A 17,671-nucleotide genomic window follows, 5' to 3' on the forward strand; every position below is an offset into this window, starting at 1 on the left:
GGAAAGCTGCTCAGTTCTTGACAATCAGGAAGCAGAGGGAGGGAGCTCTGCTCACCAGGGACAAAGGCAAGCCCCCAGTGACCTACTTCTTCTAGCTACACCCCACCTGCCTATAGCTGCCATCTAGTTAATCCTTATCAATGATTAGTCCACTGATGAAGTTAAAGCTCTCATAATCCATCATTTCACCTGTGAAAATTCTTGTATCATCTCACACATGAGCTTTTGGGAGACACCTCATACCTAAACCGTAACATATGATTGACATGCCTACACACAGAGCTGAGCAGGTCACAAAAGTTTAAGGTAATAAAGGAGACAATATAAAATGAAGGCAGAAATGCCAGGCTTCATCCTGCTTTCATTTACCAAATGGGCACCTGCAAGGAGTCATTGCTATCAGCAAAAGTGGCCTCTCTATGTCCCTGTTGTAAAGTGGGCATCGTGCAACCCGTTAAGGGTCTGAACAGAATAAACGCTGGAGCAAGGTGAATTTGCTCTGTGCTTGAGTTGAGACATTAATCTTTGACTGCCTTGGACATTTGTGTTCTTGGTTCTTGGACTTTCAGACCCACTTATACCACTAGCTTTCCTGGTTCTCCAGCTTGCTGACAAAGATTGTAAGATCTCTTGGCCTTCATAGTCAACTCCAGTAATAAATCTCTTACAGTATCCTATTGGTTCTGTCTCTCCTAAGAATCCTAATACATCTTTAACTTAAAATTTCAGGATTTCCTTTCTTTAGAAAGGAATTTTTAAATGTGCCTTAAAATTACTCAATAAAAAAGGCTAGATGAACATTATGTAGGAAATAAAGAATCAAAAATTTTGGCATTACCAGGTAGAAAGTAAACAAATTTTAAATTCATAGGGACTTAGAAGATTATGTACCAAATTGTTGATGGTGGTCACTTATGTGGGGACCTTGGTAAAAAGTGTACATTTGCGTTGTTTGAAGCCTGTACAACCAGAATGTATTCATGTATAATTTTCCCAATAGAGGAGGGGACACCGCTGCCATCTATAAGGGAGGCTATGAAATGTGTTTTCTAACTGGGTACAAAATCACGATTCAATAACACGAGACACTCTATTACTAATGAAGAAAGAGGAAATGGATATTAGTAAGCAATTAAGCAGTCTCTGTGCCAGAGAAGAAAAAACACTTGCAGAGAAGGGGAGACAAAAAACAGCATGATGTGGCTGGAGGACCAGGTGACATAAGGGAGCAATGCTAAGAGAGGCCAGGAGGGACTGGTTGACAAAAGGCTTTGTGTTTGTCCTCTAGGCCAAGTCCCTTATAACTGTGACCAGAGCTTTAGACCCAAACCCAAGAGATTCTGAGTCTACAGGCCTCCAAGAAGACTAGGAATTTGTTTTGCTTTAAACAGGTGACTCTCAGTTAGAAACCGGCTAGTGTTGCCCAGTGGTTCTCAGTAATGGGTTATTTGCCCTTCAGGGCATACATTTGGCAAGGTATGGAGATAGTTTTGATTATTGGAGGAGGGGGAAAACTACAGACTAGCATGGATAGAAGCCAGGGGCACTGCTGACAATGCATAGGACAATCTCCCCCGAACAGAGTTGTCCAGCCCAACATATCAATAGTGCCAGTGCTGCGGAAGTCCTGCCCCCCGGCACTGGAGAGCCATTCAAGGGTTTTAAACACTGAAGTGTTATTCACTCCCTCATATATCTTTAGAGCATTTTGTGGGAGGCAGGAAATTTTCCAGGCATTAGGGATTCAGTGGTGAACGAATCTGTAGTGTGGTATTTTAGACAGAGTGGCCAGCAGAGGCCTCTGAAGAGATGACACGTGAGCAACACGGAGTGAGTGGAGAATGAAGGAAAGCAGTAGAAGGAACAGCCAGGGCAGAGGCTCTGAGCCAGGGACTTGCTTGAGTCTGAACACAGCCCACTGGTGAAGGGTGCCAGTGAGAAACAGGGTGGATGAAGTTAGAAAGGGAGCCAGGGGTCAGACCATTGCCTGGATTTTATCCTATTATTGGAAAACTGTAGAGATAAAGGCAGGGGAGACTCCCATTACACATACAAGGATCATTCTTGTTCCAGTGTGGGGGCAACTAGAAGCAGAGGATAAAACGCTCTCCCCATGGTTTAGACAAGGGCATGAGAAGCTTGGACTTTGTGGCAGAAGTAAAAAACTTGAGAAGTATTAAGGATTTGCAATATATTGTGGTCTCTGTGCTCTGATGGATAGAAGTGGAACCAGAAGATAGAAACCTTAGGAAGACAGATTTCAGCTCACTATATGATGGTGAGTTGTTGTAAGTGTTCTGTTCCAAGTGCTTGAAAATGTGTTTTCTAACTTGTGCACCAACCTCCAGGCACCTCTTTGTGTTCAGATATTCCAGATTCTCCCCAGCCCTTTTGGGTTTTTATAGAGGCTTCATTATGTAGGCATGATTGAGTACACCATTGGCCTTTGGTGAACTATTCAGCCCTTCTCACCCTGACCTCAGTAAAGTGACAATCTCAAATCCATCCTTTCTTCCTTCTTTCTCTCCCTAGGAATTGAACCCTGGGTGCTCTACCACTGAACTACCCCTCCAGCCCTTTTTACTTTTTATCTTTTGATACAGGGTCTTGCAAATTTTCCCAGGCTGGCCTAAATTTGCCACCCTCCTGCATCAGGCTCCTGAATCTCTGGGATTACAGGTGTGCACCAGCTATGCCTTGGTCCCTGTGGTGACCATCCCCATGTTGAGGCTATCTAGGGGATGCTGGCCACCAATCATCTTATTAGCATACAAAAGATACTCGTCATTCCTGAGAGTACATTGGTTTTAAGTTTTATGCCAGGAAATGGAATGAAGACCAAATATATATGTATATATGTTTATAAATTACTATATGAAGTAAATAATTATGAGATATTGATCAAATATTCTTTTAGCCTATCTAGTTTTCAGAAAAATATGTTAAGATCTTCACATAATTGTTGGAACTATCAATTGTTTTTAGTGAATCTGACCATTTTTGTATTACGTATTTGAGTCCATATTATTATGTGGTATTAGGTTTAGGGTTTTTATCTCTTCCTGATGATTTATCCTTTTTACCAATGCTTCATGACTTTTCTTATCCTTTAACCTCAAGCAGCTTTCCTTTGGTTTAGCATTTGCTTGGTATACCTACTTCAATCTCTTTACTTTCTAACCTTCTGTCTTGTATCACGTGTTTTACTGCCTACATCCTCCCCACAAGTAATCACTGTGTGGACTTTTAACACTGTTTTTGAAATTTATGCAAATGGAAGCATAGATGAAGTCAAGTTTTACATCAGGCTTCTTTCCTCAGCGTTGTGTGTGACTCATCCCTGCTCTTGCATATAGTTAGACTTTGTTCATTTTAATTGCTGCACAGTGTTCTGTTGTACTTAATATGACAACTTTAATATTACATTGTCTGAATCTTTGGTTATTATGAATAATGCTGCTGTGAACATTCTTGAATCAGGGAAACAAGAAAACTAGGGAGAATTCACTTAAAGAAAAATGACTAGGAAAAGAGGTGAGATGGAAAGGAATAAAACAAGCCTTAATAATTTTATTAGTGATATAGTGGAATCTAAACCTGACAGTGACTCTTCCAGAACAGAGCTAAGAACCTAGGAAATAAAAAGCATTTAAAGAACCAAACAAGCTATTGAAAAGACTAGGCACTGTAATCACAGAGGAATTTCTTTCTCAGTTTACTTACTCTAATTTCGCAAAGATGTGTAAAAATTTTAGTCCTCAGCAAATTAGAAGTTGTCTGTTTGGGGCAGGGGTTGTGGCTCAGTGGCAGAGCACTTGCCTAGCACGTGTGAGGCACTGGGTTCGATCCTTAGCTCCACATAACAACATTCTGTCCAATGTACAACTACAAAAAAAAAAAAATAAAATAAAAAAAGTTCTCTGTTAGAAGAGAATGTTCTCAGAGACAGGCAAATGAAGGACAGAAAAAGTGTTAGTTAATAGCTAGGGACAGTACAGTATGTATTTAAAAAAAGCAGACACAGAAATGCAAAACAGTGTTTGGAGTGATTCTTGGAAGGAATAAACTATCTAATCATCTCCCAAAGACATTACCACATTACAGCCCACAGAATAACACATCACAATGATGTCCAAGTTCTAAATCAACAACTAAATTATATTGTATTCTATTATGTTTAATGTGGCCAGAAATGTTTAGTATTTGGTTAACACAAAACAAAGAAATAAGTCAAAACATTTGAGTGCACAAAGAAGTAGCACTGTCATGATGTTAGGAAAGCTGTGTTAGTGTACTATCATACATTTTCAAGGATGACTGAGGTGCTCAGTACAATGAGGGGAACCTGAAAAAGCCACAGCCAACATTGTGCTCAATTGATGGCAAAAGACTGCTTGCTTTCCCCAAGGTCAGGACCAAGACAAAGATGCCTGCTCTCATCATGTCTGTTCAGCACAGCACTTGAAGTAATTAGGCAAGAAAAATAAATAAAATTCATCCAGATTGGAAAGGAATAAGTAAAAAGTCCTCTTTTTTCAATTGAAACAGTCTTATGTAGAGAAAATTCCAAAAAACAAAACAAAACAAAAGCATACCCACAAACCCCAAAACCAAAAACCATTAGAATAAGTGATTTAAACAAGGTTGAAGGATATAAGATCAATATACAAAAATCAATCATATTTTTTATATATTTGTACTGAACAACATGAAAATCAAATTAAGAAAACAAGTCAATATCTGGGAGTGTTAACTGGGTGGTAGAACACTTGCCTAGCATGTGTGAGGCCCTGAGTTCAATTCCCAGCACTGGAAAAAAAAAATTTTTTTCACTATAAAACATTGTTGAAAGAAATTAAAGAAACATTAAATAAATGTAAAGATATTATGTGTTCATGAATTGAAAAAAAAAGTGATTCAGTTTAAAATATTTTGTTATAGCAGCTGTAATGAATTGACACACTCTTTTTTTTTTAAAAGAGAGAGAGAGAATTTTTTTTTTTAGAGAGAGAGAATTTTAATATTTATTTATTTCTTAGTTTTCGGCGGACACAACATCTTTTGTTTGTATGTGGTGCTGAGGATCGAACCCGGGCCGCACGCATGCCAGGTGAGCGCGCTACCGCTTTAGCCACATCCCCAGCCCAAATTGACGTGCTCTTAAAGGTAAACTTAGAAGTAAGTCTTTATGACCTCAGATTTGGCGATGAATTCTTATATACGAAACCAATAACACCAACAATAAAATAAAATATATAAATGCCAAACTAGATCAAACTTAAAAACTTCTGTATTTCAAAAGATGGTATCAAGTAAGTGAAAAGATAACCTGCAAAATGATAGAAAATATTTGAAAATTCTATATCTGGTAAGGGACTTGTATCCAGAATATATAAAGAACTCTTCTAATTCAATAATAAAAAGATAATGCAATTAAAAAGTAAACAAAGGAACTGAATGGACATTCCTAAAAGAAGATATACAAATGGCCAATAAGCATGTGCAAAAAAAACCTTGACGTTAGTCATTAAGGAAATGCAAATTAAAACCACTATGAGATTTAATTTCTCACCTACTAGGATAATCAAGAAGTTGGCTAATAAGTGTTGGTGAGGATGTAAAGAAATAGGATCCTTTATACATTGCTGCTGAGAATGTAAAATGGGGCACCTGCTTTGGCAAGTTCATCAAACAATTAACACCAGGGTACCATATGACCCACCAATTCTACTCTTAGGTATATACCCAAGAGAGATGAAAACATGTCTATGCAAAAATCTGTACATGAGTATTCACAAAAGTATTTTTATGATAGCCAAAGGTAGGAAGAATCTAAATGGCAATCAGCAGGATGAATGGATAAAATGACTATAAAATGTAGTATTACTCAGCTGTAAAAATGAATGAAGTACTGATAGAGCCAACAACTTTGATGAATCTTAAAACATGCTAATTCAAAGAGGCCAGTCACAAAAGTCCACTTATTATAGGGAAAGAAAGTAGATTAGTGCTTACTTAGGACTGGGGTAGAGGGAGGTAGAATTGGGAGATGAAGGGATGATAGATACTAATGGGTACAGGGGTCTCTGAGAGGTGACAAAAAATGTTTTTAAGCTGATGATGGTTGCATATACCTGTGAATGTACTAATGTCCATCAAATTATACATCATAAATGGGTGAATTATATGGTATATGAATTAAATCTCAATAAAGCTATTTAAAAACACACACCAGTATCACCACTAAAGATAAGCTTATCAACAAAAATGGCAAAAACCAAAAAAGAAAGAATGGACAAGCAAAATGGCTGCTTAGCTTATTTTAGATTTGTCTTATACCTGATTTTGAACTTGATTCTGACTCTGAGAAACTGCTATGTATTGATGTTGGTAGGGGAGAGGGCACCAAGGTCATGAGTAGAAGCATAATCATGGCAACCTATAGACACCATGTGCCAGACCTATAAGTCAGGGAGACCCTATTTATGGTTTCCAACAATCTCTGGGTGGAAATAATATTTTACAATTCAGTACAGCACACACAAAGCCCAATTAGTATCTCAGATAAAGGAGATGATATTTATGAGGGTGACAAAAGCAACTTTAGAAATGGAACTTTTGACTTCTGAGAATTGACAGCACTATCTCATGTCATGTAGGGAAATAAAGATGCAAAGCTGAGATGCCTCCCCCACCAACATATATAAATATATATGTGTGCGCATGCACACAAGTTTAATGACCTATATAAATTCTATTAGTTGGATGGTGCTGTACTGCATTCTAACTCTTTCTGTCTCTGCATGTCTTGGTGTTCTCCCTTCCCACTTGTCTGCATTCCTCGTATATAAGTACATACATGTGTAAGAACCCCCAGAGAGGCTAAGGGTGCAGCTCAGTAGTACAGCACTCATCTAGTATATTCAAAGCCCTGGGTTCCATCCCCAGGGATACCAACCAAAAAAGACACGCCCTACTCCCAGTGTCTTTCTCTCATATGGATGCTGGTGATTATATGTTACAACACGTTAGATCACTAAGTTCCCTATCTCGTGTTCTTTACAGCTCTGTGTCTGATTTATGTAACTCATCTTTCTCCCTCAAATCTAACGCAAGTCCCATGAGAGCAGGCAACTCGCCTGACTTGTTCACAGCAATTTGCTATTGCTTAGCAAAATGGTTGGTACATGGCAGATGCTCAAAAATTATTTCTAGACTTCTCAATTAGCAGAGTATCTTTGGTACAAGGCCATTATAATGATTAAGCCTCATTAATGAGTCTCAACTGTTGGGCAGTGGGGACACAAATACAAAACCTGCACTCAGGAAAGGAACAACCCTGGTCCAAACAGCATGATGTGGTGGGAGCAAGCCAGTTTCCTATTTTCAGTCCGTCTTACCTTTGTAGCTTAGAAGTCCAACGATTATGCCGTTTCTTCTCAGTTCAAATCTGCCCAGTTTGGAATGAAGTAAGAATGTAAATACCATATTATATTTAATATGGTGAAACCACCAATGCAGTAAGCTTAGGGAAGTCATATCTTACTTTTTGTCAAAATACATATTATCCTAGGGATTGCTACTCTAAGTACTTTAAGCAACCCCCAATTCAGCACTATTCCCCACCTACCTCAACATGGTCTTAGTAATGCCTGAGATAATGGTAACAAGGATTCAGAGCTCTTAGTCCACTAAGGGTGGTAGGTAAGCAAATGAAGAAATACAACTTAATGCAGCAAGTTCTTGAGAGAGCTCAACCCAGGGTATTATGCTCCCCAAACTACCAAAAACATACAAAGCACATCAGAGACCTTTGTGTATATCAGGGACATTCTTACCCAAGCTTGACACTTGAGTGATGGGCCCATTTTTCTAACATGGGCATTACTGTATAATCGATTCTTAAAGAACAATGTAGGGAGGCCCAACTTTGAAGAGTTACATTCTAGTAGTTAAGCATTTAAAAAGGATTTTTTTTTTTTGGTGGTGGCAGGGTAGGGCCTTGCTGGCCCTACCTTGTTGGGCAGTGGGGACACAAAAAGGTAAAAAGTGGGGACACAGCAAGGTATACTGAATCTATTGTTCATTTTTGGAAGAAAGAGAAATAGTATTAGCAAACTCCTTAACTTATCTGCTAAGTTGCTTGTTAACAATCAAAACCATCAAGTTCCTATAATATCCCTATTATTCATGCTCTATATAGCACTTGTATCTATTTTGGGGTCCTTTGGCATAGTATGTCCACCAAGCCCTCCCTTGAGAGAATAGGCCATTTCTGAGGAAGACAAAAAAGTGTTGTGGGACAGGATGGGACTTGGGAGTCAGAAAACTTCTCTTTCGTCCTTTTGTCATTTACTGACTGTGTGAACGAGCTATTTAAACATCCAAAGCTGTCTCTAGACATAAAATGGAGATACTGCCTGTCCAATCAGTTTCAGAGGTCTGAAATAGGTTACCAAATTAAGTTAGTAGACACTAGATTGTTTTATAAGCTATAAAGCAATATATAAAGACTAATAATAATTATCAGTCATATTTGCATGTGAGTGCTTAGCAAGTTCCTGGCATGAATACACTCAATAAATAAGTGTTGTGAGACAAATTAATATCTCAAATATTCCTGAAGTCCAAATTAATGAGTGATCTAGTCAGCTACAACCTAGAAGTTTCACTCTTTACAATATTTATTTCAGATGATGTAGAGTATCTGTTTACATCAACACCATTTGCTTATAAGAATTTGCATTGATTTTTCAATTCATGGATTGTCAAAATGTCTTTTACCTATTCTGACTTTTAATCATTTTTCTTACTATTGACACTTTCACCAGATGGTAAACAGAAAAGTGGGAATTAACAAACTGGATCAGTCAATTTTGCAAGTTTTTATTGGTGCTAATACAGGCCATAAAGAGGCGGATGCTACTGATAAAAAGAACTGTGACTTGTATGTCTGAATCCAGATGAGTTACATCCTCAATCCTTTCTTTAACTTTTTTTTTTTTAATCTTGAGGCAGGATCTTGCTAAATTGCACAGGCCAACAACTTACAATTCTCCTTCCTCAGCCTCTTAAATTGTTGGGATGAGAGGCATGTGCTAATGCCAGCCTCTGAATTCCATTTGTATTTTTATTGGGAGGTACTGAACTTATCCTCTAGCCAAAAAAGACTTAAAAGAGTTATAGATGACAATTTAAAAGTTTAGCTGGGCATGGTGGCACACACCTGTAATCCCTGCTACTTGGGAGAGCTAGGAGGATAATAAGTTCAAGGTCATCCTGGGCAACTTAATGACACCCTGTCTTAAATAAATGATATAAAGGGCTGGGCATGTAACTCAGCGATACAGCTTATATGAGGCCCTTGGTTCAAAAAGCCTCTGTAACCCTTCCCCCACACAAAATTTTAGGCATATGCTTGGGGGAAAAAAAAAAGAATTTAACTTAAGCAAAATACTATTTACTCCATTCTTTGTTTTTAAAGATAAAAACAGTGCTTCAAGTTAGTGCTCTAGGGCTGAGGTTGAGGCTCTATGGTAGAGCAGTTGCCTGGCATGTGTGAGGCACTGGGTTCAATTCTCAGCACCACATATAAATTAATGAATTAAATAAAGGTTCATCAACAACTAAATATATTTAAGAATATATTTTTAAAAAAGATAGTGCTCTAAATTCAATCCACAGTTCTCTGAAAATGTTTCTTTTTCTGTTTTAACTAGGAATAAATTTCACCAGATATCTCTTGACAGCAGAGATTTACAATAAAGAAGACATAGGAGGATGACTGCAATGCCCTCTGGTGGTTTATAGGTTTCTTCATATCTATGATTGCAAAAAAAAATTTTTAAATGCAGCTATTTTTCTATCAAATGGGAGTTTACTTATAAATTTAAAAGTCAATAAGGGCTGGGGACATGGCTCAGTGGTACAGCACTTGCCTAACAGCATGCATGAGGCCCTGTGTTTGATAATTATAAGTCTTCTTTGGTTTCCATAACCATCACAAATCATAAAGCATTTCTACAGAAGCAGTTTGCCCAGTGTAACCCCCATAGTTCATGGGGATTAATGAAATGATGAACAGGAAGGGCTGGGGATGTGGCTCAAGCGGTAGTGCACTCGCCTGGCACGCATGCGGCCCGGGTTTGATCCTCAGCACCACATACAAACAAAGATGTTGTGTCCGCTGAAAATTAAAAAAAAATAAATATTAAAAAATTCTCTCGGGCTGGGGATGTGGCTCAAGCGGTAGTGCGCTCGCCTAGCATGCACGCGGCACTGGGTTCGATCCTCAGCACCACATACAAATAAAGATGTTGTGTCTGCCGAAAACTAAACAATAAATATTTTAAAAAAACAAAATTCTCTCTCTCTCTCTCTCTCTCTTAAAAAAAAAAAAAAAAAAAAAAAAGATTCCATTTTTCCTGCTCCATCTGCTTCTACCAGCCATAACCACTTTAAAAAAAAAAAAAATGAACAGGAAGCCTCTGCCATCCAGAAATTGCCATCTAACAAAGGCATATGAACTCGGAGGCCATGCAGACATGGAACCAAAGCCTAAAGAAGAGAACTATAAAAATTATGTGGGTTTTGGATCCTCTGCAGGAGGATTACATAAGACTATTATTTTAGGCAGCTTTTCCCATCTCTACCACCAAAAGACTCAACAAAGGCAATTAGAGGAGGACAAATTTATTTGGCTCACAATTTCAGATGTCTCAATCAATAGATGGCCAACTCCATTGCTCTGGGCGTGAGGTGAGGCAGAGCATCATGGCAGGCAGAAGAAAGTAGCTCAGGAGGGGCTGGGGTTGTGGCTCAGCGGTAGAGCGCTGGCCTAGCACGTGCAGTGCTGGGTTCGATCCTCAGCACCACATAAAAATAAATAAATAACTTTCTTGTACTGTCTCACACATGAGCTTTTTAGACACCTCCTATCTAAACCATAATAACACACAGAGATAAGGTTTCTTGAGTGGTAACTGTTAAAGGAAGGTACTCAATGGCAGCTATTATTCCAGTTTTTTTGTTTTGTTGTTGTTGTTGTTCCAGGAATGGAACCTAGGGGCACTTTACCTCTGAGCTACATCCCCAGTTCTTTTTCTCATTTTGAGGCAGGGTCTCACTAAGTTGCTTAGGGCCTCACTAAATTGCTGAGGCTGGCCTTGGACCTGCAATCCCAGCCTCCCAGGTCACTGGGATTACAGGAGTGTACCACTGCTCCTGGTGACAGCTATTATTCTTAGTGTGTGATATCACAGCTACCTGCTGGGAGAAAAGTATCAGCTGCAGATTCGTGTAACACTTTTGGTAAGCCTAATCTAACTGTATTTTGTAGACTGTTGCAAGAATTAAATGAAAGTAGAGCATTTAACCCAGTTCTTAGAACACCATACTCTTCTTCCCTAAACTACTCAGAATGTAATTTCTCCTGCAGCTTGCCAAGCGGAGGTGAAGAGAAAGAAAATGTCCAAAGTGACAAAGAACATAAAAGACTATAGACTTAGAGGTGTAGCTCAGTGGTACAGTATGTGCCTGGCATGCACAAGGCCCTGGGTTCAATCCCCAGCACTGGCCCAGGTTGGGTACTGGATAGGATAGTATTTTAGTTTAATAAATAACATTATAGTAGGCAAACGCTTTGACCCAGGAACCACATTCCTAGAAAATTTTCTTAAAGAAGTAATCAGAAGGGCTGGGGTTGTGGCTCAGTGCTAGAGCACTTGCCTAGCATGTGTGAGGCATTGGGTTCAATCCTCGGTACCACATTAAAAAAAAAAAAAAAAGATAAAATAAATGTGTTGTGTCCATCCACAACACAAAATTTGAAAAAAAGAGATAATCAGAAAAGTATAAAAAGATACATACATTAAGGATTTTATCACTACACTATTTATAATAGGAAAAAAAAAAAACCCAAGGAAACAATCTAGAAGTCTATCAGTAAGAATCCAATTATTATTATTATTTTTTGGGGGCGGGTACTGGCAATTGAACTTAGGGGCACTTGACCACATCCCCAGCCCTATTTTTGTATTTTACTTAGAGAAGGGTCTCACTAAGTTGCTTAGTGTCTTGCCATTGCTGAGGCTGGTTTTGAACTGGCAACCCTCCTGTCTCAGCCTCCTGAGCCATGGGGATTACAGGCATGCGCCACTGCACCTGGCATAATGAAACATTATTATAATACAATTATATGTAGCAACTAAAATTTTCACATATTTATTGACATTAAATTATATTTGAGATGAAAAGGTTACAGTTTGAAATAGATACAATAAAATATTAGTAATCATTTCTAGGCACTAGGAATACTGGAACACACACATACACCTCATTTTAATATTTTTCTTTCTTTTTTTTTGTGTGAGATGCTGGGAATTGAACCCAGGGCTTTGTGCATGCGAGCAAACACCCTATCAACTGAGCTATATTCCCAGCCCTTCTTTAATATTTTTCTATATTTTCTGAAAAACTTTAAATGACTACATTATTTTTGTAAGAAAAAAGCCTAAAGCTAACGTAAAAATTTTAAACCATGGGGCTGGGATTATGGCTCAGCGGTAGGGCGCTCGCCTAGCATGCACGGGAGCCCTGGGTTCAATCCTCAGCATCACATAAAAATAAATGAACGAAATAAAGGTATTGTGTTCAACTACAACTAAAAACATAAATATTTAAAAAAATTTTTTAAGCCAAATTAGAAAATATAGATGCTCCAAGGAGCATGAACCAAGTGAGAGATTATTCAGCATAATGTTAGGAAGTATGAATTCCTGCTTTAGACTCCCAATCCTTTGCTACGTGACCTAAGCCAGAAATGTATCTCAACTTCCTATCTATAGAGAATAAAAGTAATTAAGAGCCAGGTGCAATGGTCTGCATGTACTCCCAACTACTTAGGAGGCCAAGGCAGGACCATCACTTGAGTCTAAGAATTTGAGGCCTGCCTTGGACAATATAGTGAGACCCCAACTCTTAAAAAATAATAACAATTATCCCAAATCTCACAACAGAATAGAGTGCATTAAAAAAAATACTGTACCTGTAAACTAACTGCAAATTAAAATTTAAAAATTTTCCTTCACTGCTTTTATAATTTTTAATCCACTAGCAAATGCAAGTTAAGTTTTATTCAGATAAAAACTCAGCTGAGTGCAGTGGTATAACCTGTAATCCCAGTGACCTGGGAGACTGAGGCTGGAAGATCATGAGTTTGAGGCCAGCCTTAGCAATTAAGTGAGGCCCTAAGCAACTTAGCAAGACTCTGTCTCAAAATAAAAAAGGCTGGGGATGGTAAAGTGCATCTGGGTTCAGTCCCCAGTACCAAAAGGAAAAAAAAAAGTTAGGATGGTTATGTTGTATGTTTTATCACAATTTTTTTAAATTGGGAAAATAGTACACCTTGAGTAGGCTAAGAAGAATTTTTCAAGTAAACATTTCTATACTGATGGAGAAAAAAATTTCAGAGTAGGTGGTCAGTCTTGACAATAACAGTAATTCAGAGTAAGTCTAAACTGTTCTTATTGGACCATCTTCAGACACAGAACTAAAACCATGTTCTGTGTGATTTCAAAAATCTTTTTAAAAAAATATTTTAAATATTTTATTAGCTGTTGGTGGACATTTATTTTATTTATTTACTTATTTATTCGTGGCACTGAGAATGGAGTCCAGTGCCTTGCACATGCTAGGCAAGTGCTCTACCACTGAGCCACAAAACCAGCCCTAGAAATCTGTTTAAGCTGGGAGTGGTGGTACACACCTGTAATCCCAGTGACTTGGGAGGCTGAGACAGAAGGATTTCAAGTTTGAGGCCAGCCTCAGCAACTTTTCAAATTAAAAAATTTTAAAATTTACAGCAAAAGGATCTCACCTTCTTTCTTTAGACCCAAGTCTAAATATAGACAAAACTGTTAAGGATGGAATTCTAGTAACTCTACTCCCTAATTGAGGGTTCTCAATCCCTAAGGCTCTTTCCTCTCCTCCATTTCAACATGTGTTTAACCCAGGGGTTTAGGTTGAAAAGCTTTTTTGGATGTAATTTTAATGTAGAGGTAGTAAAGCAATTTGCAAATGCTGTTTATTTATAAGAGAGTCCTTTACCCACTACTACTTAGTGTGTTCCTAGTTCAAATGTTACCTTCTAACCACAAAGTTCAAGATGGAGTAGGTCTGGCCTCCCCATACTCCCAAAGCAACTCCTGAACATTTACATTTTTTTCATCAGAACTCAATAGAGGGAGAATTCTAAGATTCTAAGTTGTTTCTGACTCCCATGTTGAACAATGATGAGAGCAGAGACTTGAGTATTATTTATCTTTATAATCCCAGCAACTGGCATAGTGCTTAGATATGGTAGATAATGAAAAATGACTCCTTGAATACATGAACAGAACATTTTTCTTGGAATAGGAATGTGTAATTTACTAAGGCCCTCCATACTGCACCCACACAGGGAGCCACCTATTAGGCTGGCAATCTACTTTGCCAATGGGTTTCACAGAATCTAAAGCAAAACAAGAATGAGATATACAAGGAACATTTATTAGATGATACCATTAGGGAAGATAATTTGGGTGTCTCCTTTTAAAGCAAAAAATAATGAGTGCTTAAAGGTTAAGAAATCTAACTATCAAAATAAAATATATTTCAAAAAAGTGTGCACAAATTAAGGGAAAAAATCCTGAAAAAAAACTTGATAATCAACCAAGAAAACACCAGAGTGCAAGACACCTAACACATGTAAACTCTTAATTAGCAAATAGATAAATTTGAGTGGAGAAAAATCAGCATGCTGTGTTTAACCAGAAAGACCCAACAACTAGGTGCCTATAACGAACAAGACTACTACTTGATGAAGACCCATTCCCCCCCTTAAAAACTCAATTCTCCAGAGCTGGGGCAGTAGCTCAGTGGTAGAGTGTGCTTGCCTAGCACACGTGAGGCAGTGGGTTCGATCCTTAGCACCACCTAAAAAAATCAATAAAATATTGTGTTCATCTACAACTAATTTTTTTTTTTGAGAGAGAGAGAGAGAGAAAGAAAGAGAGTTTTTTAATATTTATTTTTTAGTTTTTGGCGGACACAACAACAACTTTGTTTGTATGTGGTGCTGAGGATCAAACCCGGGCCGCACGCATGCCAGGCGAGCGCGCTACCGCTTGAGTCACATCCCCAGCCCCTAAAAAATATTTTTTTAAAAATACTATGGAAGTACAAAGAAAAGCCTGTGTGGATAGGTGGGGGAAAAAGTTCCAGAAAGGCCTCCAGGAACAGCTGATGCCTGATCTGAGCAGGAATTCACTAGTAATAGGAAGAGATTCCTGTTGGACCAGAAAGCATAAAGAAAGGCAATAAGTAAGGCACGAAATGGCACGGACTCAAGGAGTCACCTTTGGACAGAGGCCACAGGCTTCCCTGGAGCCATGTGGTATCATAATGGAGTACTAATAGTTCTTAACAGAAACAACTGTGTGTCATCAATCATATACCCACCTAGGATGTAAAGGGGAGCTACACACTGACTTTGATGGTTTTAAGGAACCTGAAGGATGTAGAGTGGCAGTGCAGAAAGTTTTAAAGTCAGCTTAATTCTGACTCCTGATTTCTATTCATGACTGTCCACATGTTGCTCTTTAAACCTTGGACACCTCATCTGCTAGTGGGAATGAACCCCATGAGTTTGGAATTATTACAAGGATAGATCAACTACAACTGGCATTCAACTCATGGAAGTTCCATTACCTATTTTTGGGCAGTACAATTAATTTCAAAGTACTTCTTCCCATTAACGTCTTTACAGATTGGACTCCATTGGTGGGTTCTACAGTTCACTGCCCTGTGTGTACCTGTCAGTTTTTGAACATCTCCTCATTGAGTGCTGTGTCAGGCACTGGTGCCTTGTCTCTCCTTCCGACTCTCACAACTCCTAATTTCCTTTGCACTCTGTCTTTAAATGATAATTTTCTTCTCTCACCCATGCCACAGAAAACCTTTTTTTCTTGCTCATTAAGTTCTACTGAACATACTTTTCAGGGGCTACCAGTATGCCCCCCAAAGATCAGCACTAACCCAGGGCCCTTTCATTTACACAGTGGTAAAAAGCCCGTAAGGTCTCAATCAGGCACATTTATTGCATATATAAATATCCTACAAATGAGCCTTCCTATGTATGTGGTATACTGGTGACATTCAGTACTGCCAGATAAGTAATTTCCCCACCAGGCTCTCCTTAGATGTGTGGTATTTAGCCTCAAGGTCACTGTTCTGAGCTTTTCAAAAAGCCAAGGTGAGTCACTAGCTTGGCCAGTGATTGACTTTCTGCTATTGAATCAATTCATGTTTACTGATTGTTTTTTTTTTTTTTTTAGAAAAAGGAAAAAGGTTTATTGCTTTGCTAGCAGACTTCTGTCCTGAAGGCTATGATTCTGCCTATCAGCAGGAACAGGGGGCTTTTAAAGAGTTAACTCAGGTTTAACATAAGTTTTGGGAGGATTTAATTTAAAAATTGAATAAAATATAAAATTACTGGACTTAGCTTCTCTCATCATCACTTTCTTTGGCTTTTTACCATTTACTTAAAATAAACATTTTACACTCATTATTCTTTCCAGTCCAAAAAACAAAACAAAAACCCAGAATCAAAAACATGGAACACTTGATGAATCTGTGTGTCACCCTTGTACAGGGGCTGTGCTAGTTTTCTTTGTACCATCACAATTTTAGTACTTTTGCTGCTGAAATAGCACTTGGCTTCTTTCTTGAGAAGATAAAACCAAAAGCCTCCCAGAAAAAAAATATTCACAATTAAAACCAATGGAAAGAGGAAAAGCTGCCCCACAGTCAAACAGTGGTTTTCTTGGTTCAAACAGCATTTATTAAGCACATATATGTCAAATATTGTGCCAGATGCTTCCCCCCACCCTCTTCAATCCTCAGAACAGCCCTAAGAAGTAATCTTTTTTGTGTGGTGCTGAGGATAGAACCCAGGACCTCCCACATGGTAGGCAAGTGCTCTATGACTGAGCTACATTCCTAACCTGAAAAGTAATCATTTCTGTTTGATAGTGGAAGACACAGAGGCTCACAAAGGTTAAATGATTTATCTGTGGCAACAAGTCTGATTTGAAAGAAGGAAAACTGGCAACCAGATCTGGCTCAAAATCTAGAGTGTCTTCCACTGGACTAGTTACATCTACTCAAATAGCTGTATTCCTAATCAATAACAATAATAATAGTCACTGCTAATATTTATCTAGCTCTTCTCATGTGGCAAGCACTGTGCTAAGTAATTTACGTGTGTGACCTCATTTAATCCTTCAAATCACCCCATGAGCTAGTTTTATCATGATCTCTATTCTATAGTTAAGGAAAATGACTCTTCTAATAGTTCATGAATGGCTTTGTTCCCAGAGCTGGTAAGGAATAAAGCCAAAGTTTGAATGAGGTCTAATTTCAGAACCCATACTTTTAATCTTATACCAGACTCAACAAGCCAGTCTCAATTCCTTGTTAATTAAATGGGGATACTGCTACTTGTCCCTACCTATCTCACAGAGATACTGGGATTATAAAACAAGGAAAATGTAGAAGCTTTGTGAAAGGAAATTGCTATATAAATCTGAGCACTGCCGAGCTTCACTCAGATCTTCCCCAACTCCAATGATTG

The 17,671-nt window shown here is 38.4% G+C and overlaps 2 non-coding genes across 2 annotated transcripts; one reads left to right on the plus strand and one right to left on the minus strand.

The window, feature by feature from the left end:
• Positions 1-11,506: 11,506 nt before the first annotated feature.
• On the plus strand, positions 11,507-11,577 carry Trnaa-ggc (transfer RNA alanine (anticodon GGC)). The gene has a single exon. It is a non-coding gene; the product is annotated as a tRNA-Ala (tRNA).
• A 5,068-nt stretch (positions 11,578-16,645) lies between these two features.
• On the minus strand, positions 16,646-16,751 carry LOC124083181 (U6 spliceosomal RNA). Its single transcript, XR_006848681.1, has one exon. It is a non-coding gene; the product is annotated as a U6 spliceosomal RNA (small nuclear RNA).
• Between the last annotated feature and the right edge of the window lie 920 nt (positions 16,752-17,671).

This window comes from Marmota monax, unplaced genomic scaffold (assembly GCF_021218885.2).
Source record: "Marmota monax isolate L192 unplaced genomic scaffold, Marmota_monax_Labrador192_F-V1.1 WCK01_AAM20220418_F8-fsc00051, whole genome shotgun sequence".
NCBI lineage: Eukaryota > Metazoa > Chordata > Mammalia > Rodentia > Sciuridae > Marmota > Marmota monax.